Here is a 9,055-nt window from a genome sequence, read left to right as displayed (position 1 = left end):
TCTACTTGTCTCGGATGTGATGCCTATATACATGATCATACCTAGATATTCTCATAACTATGCTTAATTATGTCAATTGCTCAACAGTAATTTGTTTACCCACCGTAATACTTATGCTCTTGAGAGAAGCCACTAGTGAAACCTATGGCCCCCGGGTCTATTTTCCATCATATTAATCTTCTGTCAACAAGCTATTTCCTTTTATGTTTATTTTGCTTTCTTTACTTTGCATCATTATCATAAAAATACCAAAAATATTATCTTATCATATCTATCAGATCTCACTTTTGTAAGTGACTGTGAAGGGATTGACAACCCCTTTATTGCGTTGGTTGCGAGGATTTTATTTGTTTGTGTAGGTGCGAGGGACTCGTGCGTGGCCTCCTACTGGATTGATACCTTGGTTCTCAAAAACTGAGGGAAATACTTACGCTACTTTGCTGCATCACCCTTTCCTCTTCAAGGGAAAACCAACGCAGTGCTCAAGAGGTAGCAAGAAGGATTTCTGGCGCCGTTGCTGGGGAGTCTACGCAAAAGTTAACATACCAAGTACCCATCACAAACCTTTATCTCCCGCATGACATTATTTGCCATTTGCCTCTCGTTTTCCTCTCCCCCACTTCACCCTTGCCATTTTATTCGCCCTCTCTCTTCGTCCTCCTTCTCTTTCTCTATTTTCCTCTTTTCGCCCGTCTCTTGTTTGCTTGTGTGTTGGATTGCTTGCTGTTCACGATTCCTCAAGATAATACCAAATTGTGTGACTTTACTAATACCAACAACAATGATTTTATTAGCACTCCGATTGCTCCACTTACCGATGCTGAATCTTGTGAAATTAATGCTGCTTTGTTGAATCTTGTCATGAAAGATCCGTTTTCCGGCCTTCCTAGTGAAGATGCATCTACCCATCTAAACAACTTTGTTGATTTGTGTGATATGCAAAAGAAGAAAGATGTGGACAATGATATTGTTAAATTAAAGCTATTTCCTTTTTCTCTTAGAGATCGTGCTAAAGCTTGGTTTTCGTCTTTGCCTAAAAATAGTATTGATTCATGGAATAAGTGCAAAGATGCTTTTATCTCTAAGTATTTTCCTCCCTCTAAGATCATCTATCTTAGAAACGATATCATGAATTTTAAGCAACTTGATCATGAACATGTTGCACAAGCTTGGGAGAGGATGAAATTAATGATACGTAATTGCCCTACACATGGTTTGAATTTACGGATGATTATACAAATTTTTTATGCCGGATTGAATTTTGCTTCTAGAAATCTTTTAGATTCGTCCGCGGGAGGCACTTTTATGGAAATCACTTTAGGAGAAGCTACTAAACTCCTAGATAATATTATGGTTAATAATTCTCAGTGGCACACTGAAAGATCTACTAATAAGAAAGTGCATGCGATAGAAGAAATTAATGTTTTGAGTGGAAAGATGGATGAACTTATGAAATTATTTTCTAATCAAAGTGTTTCTTTTGATACTAATGATATGCCTTTGTCTACTTTAATTTATAATAATAATGAATCTATGGATGTGAATTTTGTTGGTAGGAATAATTTTGGTAACAACGCGTATAGAGGAAACTTTAATCCTAGGTCGTATCGTAGTAATTCCTCTAATAATTATGGTAATTCCTACAAAAACTCTTATGGAAATTTTAATAAGATACCCTCTGATTTTGAATCTAATATTAAAGAATTTATTACTTCGCAAAAGAATTTCAATGCTTTGATTGAAGAAAAATTGCTTAAGATTGATGAGTTGGCTAGGAACATTGATAGAATTTCTCTTGATATTGATTCTTTGAAACTTAGATATATTCCACGTAAGAATGATATCAATGAGTCTCTCAAAGCCATGAGAATTTCCATTGATGAGTGCAAAGAAAGAACAACTAGGATGCGTGCTAACAAAGATTGCTTTATAAAAGCGTGTTCTTCTAGTTTCCATGATAATAAAGATGAAGATCTAAAAGTTATTGATGTGTCCCCTATTAAATCTTTGTTTTGCAATATGAATCTTGATAATGATGTGACTGAATATGATCCACCTTTACCTAGAAGGCGTTCCAAAAATTTGGAGTCTTTAGATCTTGATGCTAAAATTGTTAAAAGTGGGATTGAAGAGGTCAAAACTTTATATATCAATGAACCCAATATTTTGGATTTCAAGGAATTTAATTATGATAATTGCTCTTTGATAGATTGTATTTCCTTGTTACAATCTGTGCTAAATTCTCGTCATGCTTACAGTCAAAATAAAGCCTTTACCAAACATATAGTTGATGCTTTGATGCAATCTTATGAAGAAAAACTTGAGTTGGAAGTTTCTATCCCTAGAAAACTTTATGATGAGTGGGAACCTACTATTAAAATTAAAATTGAAGATCATGAATGCTAAGCTTTGTGTGATTTGGGTGCTAGTGTTTCCACGATTCCAAAGACTTTGTGTGATTTGCTAGGTTTCCGTGATTTTGATGATTGCTCTTTAAACTTGCACCTTGCGGATTCAACTATTAAGAAACCTATGGGAAGAATTAATGATGTTATTATCGTTGCAAATAGGAATTATGTGCCTGTAGATTTTATTGTTCTTGACATAGATTGCAATCCTTCATGTCCTATTATTCTTGGTAGACCTTTCCTTAGAACGACTGGTGCAATTATTGATATGAAGGAAGAGAATATTAGATTCCAATTTCTGTTAAGGAAAGACATGGAACACTTCCATAGAAATAAAATTAAATTACCATATGAATCCATTATGAGAGCCACTTATGGATTGCCTACCAAAGATGGCAATACCTAGATCTATCCTTGCTTTTATGCCTAGCTAGGGGCGTTAAACGATAGCGCTTGTTGGGAGGCAACCCAATTTTATTTTTATTCCTTGCTTTTTACTCCTGTTTAGTAATAAATAATTTATCTATCCTATGTTTCGGTTGTGTTTAATTAGTGTTTGTGCCAAGTAGAACCGTTGGGAAGACTTGGGGAAAGTCTTTTTAATCTTGCTGTAAAAAACAGAAACTTTAGCGCTTACGAGAACTACTACAATTTTTATTTGGAAAGTGATATTTAGTTAATTCTTTTTGAAGATGATTAATAGATAAATTCCTCACGTCCAGAAATTTATTTTAGAATTTTTGAGGTTCCAGAACTTGTGTTAGCTACAGATTACTACAGACTGTTCTGTTTTTGACAGATTCTGTTTTTCGTGTGTTGTTTGCTTATTTTGATGAATCTATGGCTAGTAAAATAGTTTATAAACCATAGAGAAGTTGGAATACAGTAGTTTTAACACCAATATAAATAAAGAATGAGTTCATTACAGTACCTTGAAGTGGTGTTTTTTTCTTTCGCTAACGGAGCTCACGAGATTTTCTACTTTAAGTTTTGTGTTGTGAAGTTTTCAAGATTTGGGTAAAAAATTTGATGGATTATGGAACAAGGAGTGGCAAGAGCCTAAGCTTGGGGATTCCCATGGAGCCCCAAGATAATCTAAGGACACCTAAAAGCCAAAGCTTTGGGATGCCCCGGAAGGCATCCCCTCTTTCGTCTACTTCCATCGGTAACTTTACTTGGAGCTATATTTTTATTCACCACATGATATGTGTTTTGATTGGAGCGTCTTGTATTATTTGAGTATTTATTTGTTAGTTTTCCACTATAATCCTTGCTGTACACACCTTTTGAGAGAAACACACATGATTCGTAAATTGTTAGAATACTCTATGTGCTTCATTTATATCTTTTGAGTTATATAGTTTTTGCTCTAGTGCTTCACTTATATCTTTTAGGGCACGGTGGTGGATTTGTTTTATAGAAACTATTGTTCTCTCATGCTTCACTTAGATTATTTTGAGAGTCCTACAAGACAGCGTGGTAATTTTCTTTAATTATGTTAGGCATTCAAGATTAGTATTTTTTTTCTGATGAGCGTGTTGAATACTATGAGAAGTTTGATACTTGGTAATTGTTTTTAGATATGGAGATGGTGATATTAGAGTGATGCTAGTTGAGTAGTTTTGAATTTGAGAAATACTTGTGTTGAAGTTTGTGATTCCCGTAGCATGCACGTATGGTGAACTGTTATGTGATGAAGTCGGAGCATGATTTATTTATTGATTGTCTTCCTTATGAGTGGCGGTCGGGGACGAGCGATGGTCTCTTCCTACCAATCTATCCCCCTAGGAGCATGTGCGTAATACTTTGCTTCGATAACTTGTAGATTTTTGCAATAAGTATATGAGTTCTTTATGACTAATGTTGAGTCCATGGATTATACATACTCTCACCCTTCCACCATTGCTAGCATCTCTAATACCGCGCACCTTTCGCCGATATCATACACCCACCATATACCTTCCTCAAAACAGCCACCATACCTACCTACCATGGCATTTCCATAGCCATTCCGAGATATATTGCCATGCAACTTACCACCGTTCCGTTTATTATGACACGGTCCATCATTGTCATATTGCTTTGCATTATCATATAGTTGACATTGTATTTGTGGCAAAGCCACCATTCATAATTCTTTCATACATGTCACTCTTCATTCATTGCATATCCCAGTACACCGCCGGAGGCATTCACATAGAGTCATATTTTGTTCTAAGTATTGAGTTGTAATTGTTGAGTTGTAAGTAAATAAAAGTGTGATGATCATCATTTTTAGAGCATTGTCCCAAGTGAGGAAAGGATGATGGAGACTATGATTCCCCCACAAGTCGAGATGAGACTCTGGACTAAAAAAAAGAGGCCATAAAAAAGAGAAAAGGCCCAAATAAAAAAAATGAGAGAAAAGAGAGAATGGACAATGCTACTATCCTTTTACCACACTTGTGCTTCAAAGTAGCACCATCATCTTCATGATAGAGAGTCTCCTATGATATCACTTTCATATACTAGTGGGAATTTTTCATTATAGAACTTGGCTTGTATATTCCAATGACGGGCTTCCTCAAAATGCCCTAGGTCTTCGTGAGCAAGCAAGTTGAATGCACACCCACTTAGTTCTTTTTGTTGAGCTTTCGTATACTTATAGCTCTAGTGCATCCGTTGCATGGCAATCCCTACTCACTCACATTGATATCTATTAATGGGTATCTCCATAGCCCGTTGATACGCCTAGTTGATGTGAGACTATCTTCTCCCTTTTTGTCTTCTCCACAACCACCATTCTATTCCACATATAGTGCTATTCCATGGCTCATGCTCATGTATTGCGTGAAGATTAAAAAAGTTTGAGAACACCAAAAGTATGAAACAATTGCTTGGCTTGTGATCGGGGTTGTGCATGATTTAAATACTTTGTGTGGTGAAGATGGAGCATAGCCAAACTATATGATTTTGTAGGGATAACTTTCTTTGGCCATGTTATTTTGAAGAGACATAATTGCTTAGTTAGTATGCTTGAAGTATTATTATTTCTATGTCAATATTGAACTTTTGTCTTGAATCTTTCGGAACTGAATATTCATACCACAATTAAGAGAATTACATTGAAATTATGCCAAGTAGCATTGCACATCAAAAATTCTGTTTTTATCATTTACCTACTCGAGGACGAGCAGGAATTAAGCTTGGGGATGCTTGATATGTCTCCAACGTATCTATAATTTTTTTATTGTTCCATGCTATATTATATCCTGTTTTGGACATTGTTGGGCTTTATTATACACTTTTATGTTATTTTTGGGACTAACCTATTAATTGGAGGCCCAACCCAGAATTGCTATTTTTGCCTATTTCAGAGTTTTGCAGAAAAAGAATATCAAACGGAGTCCAAACGGAATGAAACCTTCGGGAACGTGATTTTCGGAACGAACATGATCTAGAGGACTTGGACCCTACGTCATGAAAGCGACCAGGAGGACACGAGGTAGGGGGCGCGCCTACCCCCCCAGGCGCGCCCTCCACCCTTGTGGGGCCCATGTTGCTCCACCGACGTACTTCTTCCTCCTATATATACCTACGTACCCCCACACTACCATATACGGAGCCAAAACCCTAATTCGACCGCCGTAACTTTCTGTACCCATGAGATCCCATCTTGGGGCCTTTTTTGGAGCTCCGCCAGAGGGGGCATCGATCAGGGAGGGCTTCTACATCAACACCATAGCCTCTCCGATGAAGTGTGAGTAGTTTACTTCAGACCTTCGGGTCCATAGTTATTAGCTAGATGGCTTCTTCTCTCTTTTTGGATCTCAATACAAAGTTCTCCCCCTCTCTTGTGGAGATCTATTCGATGTAATCTTCTTTTGCGGTGTGTTTGTTGAGACCGATGAATTGTGGGTTTATGATCAAGTTTATCTATGAACAATATTTGAATATTCTCTGAATTCTTTTATGTATGATTGGTTATCTTTGCAAGTCTCTTCGAATTATTAGTTTGCTTTGGCCTACTAGATTGATCTTTCTTGCAATGGGAGAAGTGCTTAGCTTTGGGTTCAATCTTGCGGTGTCCTTTCCCAATGACAGTAGGGGTAGCAAGGCACGCATTGTATTTTTGCCATCGAGGATAACAAGATGGGTTTTATTTCATATTGCATGAGTTTATCCCTCTTCATCATGTCATCTTGCTTAAAGCATTACTATGTTCTTTTGAACTTAATACTCTAGATGCATGCTGGATAGCGGTCGATGTGTGGAGTAATAGTAGTAGATGCAGGCAGGAGTCGGTCTACTTGTCTCGGACGTGATGCCTATATACATGATCATACCTAGATATTCTCATAACTATGCTCAATTCTATCAATTGCTCAACAGTAATTTGTTTACCCACCATAATACTTATGCTCTCGAGAGAAGCCACTAGTGAAACTTATGGCCCCGGGGTCTATTTTCCATCATATTAATCTTCCGTCAACAAGCTATTTCCTTTTCCGTTTATTTTGCTTTATTTACTTTGCATCTTTATCATAAAAATACCAAAAATATTATCTTATCATATCTATCAGATCTCACTTTCGTAAGTGACCGTGAAGGGATTGACAACCCCTTTATTGCGTTGGTTGCGAGGATTTTATTTGTTTGTGTAGGTGCGAGGGACTCATGCATGGCCTCCTACTGGATTGATACCTTGGTTCTCAAAAACTGAGGGAAATACTTACGCTACTTTGCTGCATCACTCTTTCCTCTTCAAGGGAAAACCAACGCATTGCTCAAGAGGTAGCAGAGATCAAGCATTCTTCATCGTGCATTCTGAAATGCATTTTGTCGGCATTCTGGGAACAGGGGTCCCTAGACTTGCCAGCCTGCGGCCTGCAGCGTGGCTCAAGTGGGGGCCCAGCGCGGCCCATCTTCACCAGCTCAAGCTCAAGACCCTCGCGAGGGGCCAAGCCTTGCGGGGCAGACGACAGAAAGCTTCCTCAGAGGCAGCCTCATCAGGCAGGCTCGCGAGGAGGCGGAGAGATCAAGGCAGGGGTACCTCGCGAGGAGCCTGTGACGCAAGCCATGACGATCGAGACCAGGTGGGCGCCAGGCGGGCGCCGGCCTGCGCAGTGTCCTTGTTTCCCCTTTGGTGCAAAGGGGGCAAGCACAGGCCAAGGCATCAGGCAAAGGTTACCATTCCGGTGCAACGAGACCAAGACCAATAGAGCGGCAGGACGGAGGTCACCGTGGAGTCCAAGACGGCGTCATAACCAGAGCTTTTGGCAGCCGAAGACCACCTTTGGTCAGGATAACTTGTACTAGATGTTCCCCTTCAAAATGGCCAATTTTTGGCGCCCTTCCCGCTCATTATTTGGAGAGAGGCCCAGGGCCCCTATAAATAGAGCTAGCCACCACAGAAGGAAAGAGACACCCAGGGGGGGATAAAAGAGAGACGGCTAGAGATCTGATAGAACCCTAGCAGAGAGAGAGAGAGGCGACTGAACTCACCTAAGCAGTTCATCGCACCAGCTCAAGAACACCTCTCGCGAGGTTGTTCTTCCCTTGTACTATTCATCATCAGCCCCCGAGGCAATCCACCACACCACACACTGGAGTAGGGTATTACACCACAACGGTGGCCTGAACCAGTATAAATCTCGTGTCCCTTGTGTTGTTCGTTGTTTCCAGCTTAGATCACGCGAGGAGATTGGACATAGATCGGTAGGGGAGAGATCTCCGCGCGCACCCCAGTGTTCGAACCTCAAGGGTCTGCCGGAACCCGAAATCCAACATTTAGCGCGCCAGGTAGGGGTGCGCCGGAGTCCTCCCTCCTGACGACCCGCTCTCCCCCGACATCGCATCCCGCCCTCATGGCGGACGACGCGCCGCCCGCTCCAGCGACGGATGCCGACACTGGGGCCAGGGGGCTCCGGGCCTTGGCCCCCGCCTTGCGACAGGTGCAGTGGCCGCGCAAGTTCAAGCCCGAGACACCACTGCGCTACAACGGCGCGACGGACCCGATGATTTTCCTGCTGGCGTACGAGGAGGCTGTCCTCAGAGCCGGGGGCGACGACCGGGTGATGGCCAACTGGCTACCCATGGCCCTCACTGGCGTCCCACGCGTGTGGCTCCTCCACCTGCCGGCGGCTTCTGTCACCTCCTGGGAGGAGCTACGCGACCTCTTCCTCGCCCATTTTGCCGCACCAGCGCTGCCTGTCGTCGCAGCTCTCCTGGGTGGCTCCCAGGTGCCACCCTCGAGCCATCACGTCAAGCCGTTCACCCGCCGGATCAGCACCACCTCCAAGCGCCGAGAAGCCCCCCCGGGCTGGGTGGCGCCCGAGGCCGATCTAACCTTCGACTCGGAGGATCACCCCTTCAACCCCATTGGTTCAGGCGTGCTCCCGATGATGTGCACCCCCACCATATGCCAAGTGGCCATCACCAGGACCCTCATCGACGGTGGTGCCGGCCTCATCGTGCTCTCGGTGGAGGCCTTCAGCCTCCTCCACGTACCGCTGGAGCAGCTCCAACCCAGCAGGCCTTTCTTGGGCGTTGGAGCCGGTTCCACCGCCTCCTTGGGATAGATCCGCCTCCCAGTGACCTTCGACACCTACGACAACTTCCGCACGGAGCTGATCGACTTCGACATCGCCCCCATTGGCCTTCCCTAC

This window comes from Triticum aestivum, chromosome 1A (genome assembly GCF_018294505.1).
Source record: "Triticum aestivum cultivar Chinese Spring chromosome 1A, IWGSC CS RefSeq v2.1, whole genome shotgun sequence".
NCBI classification, from domain to species: Eukaryota; Viridiplantae; Streptophyta; class Magnoliopsida; order Poales; family Poaceae; genus Triticum; species Triticum aestivum.
Note: the sequence above shows the minus strand (reverse complement) of the source record.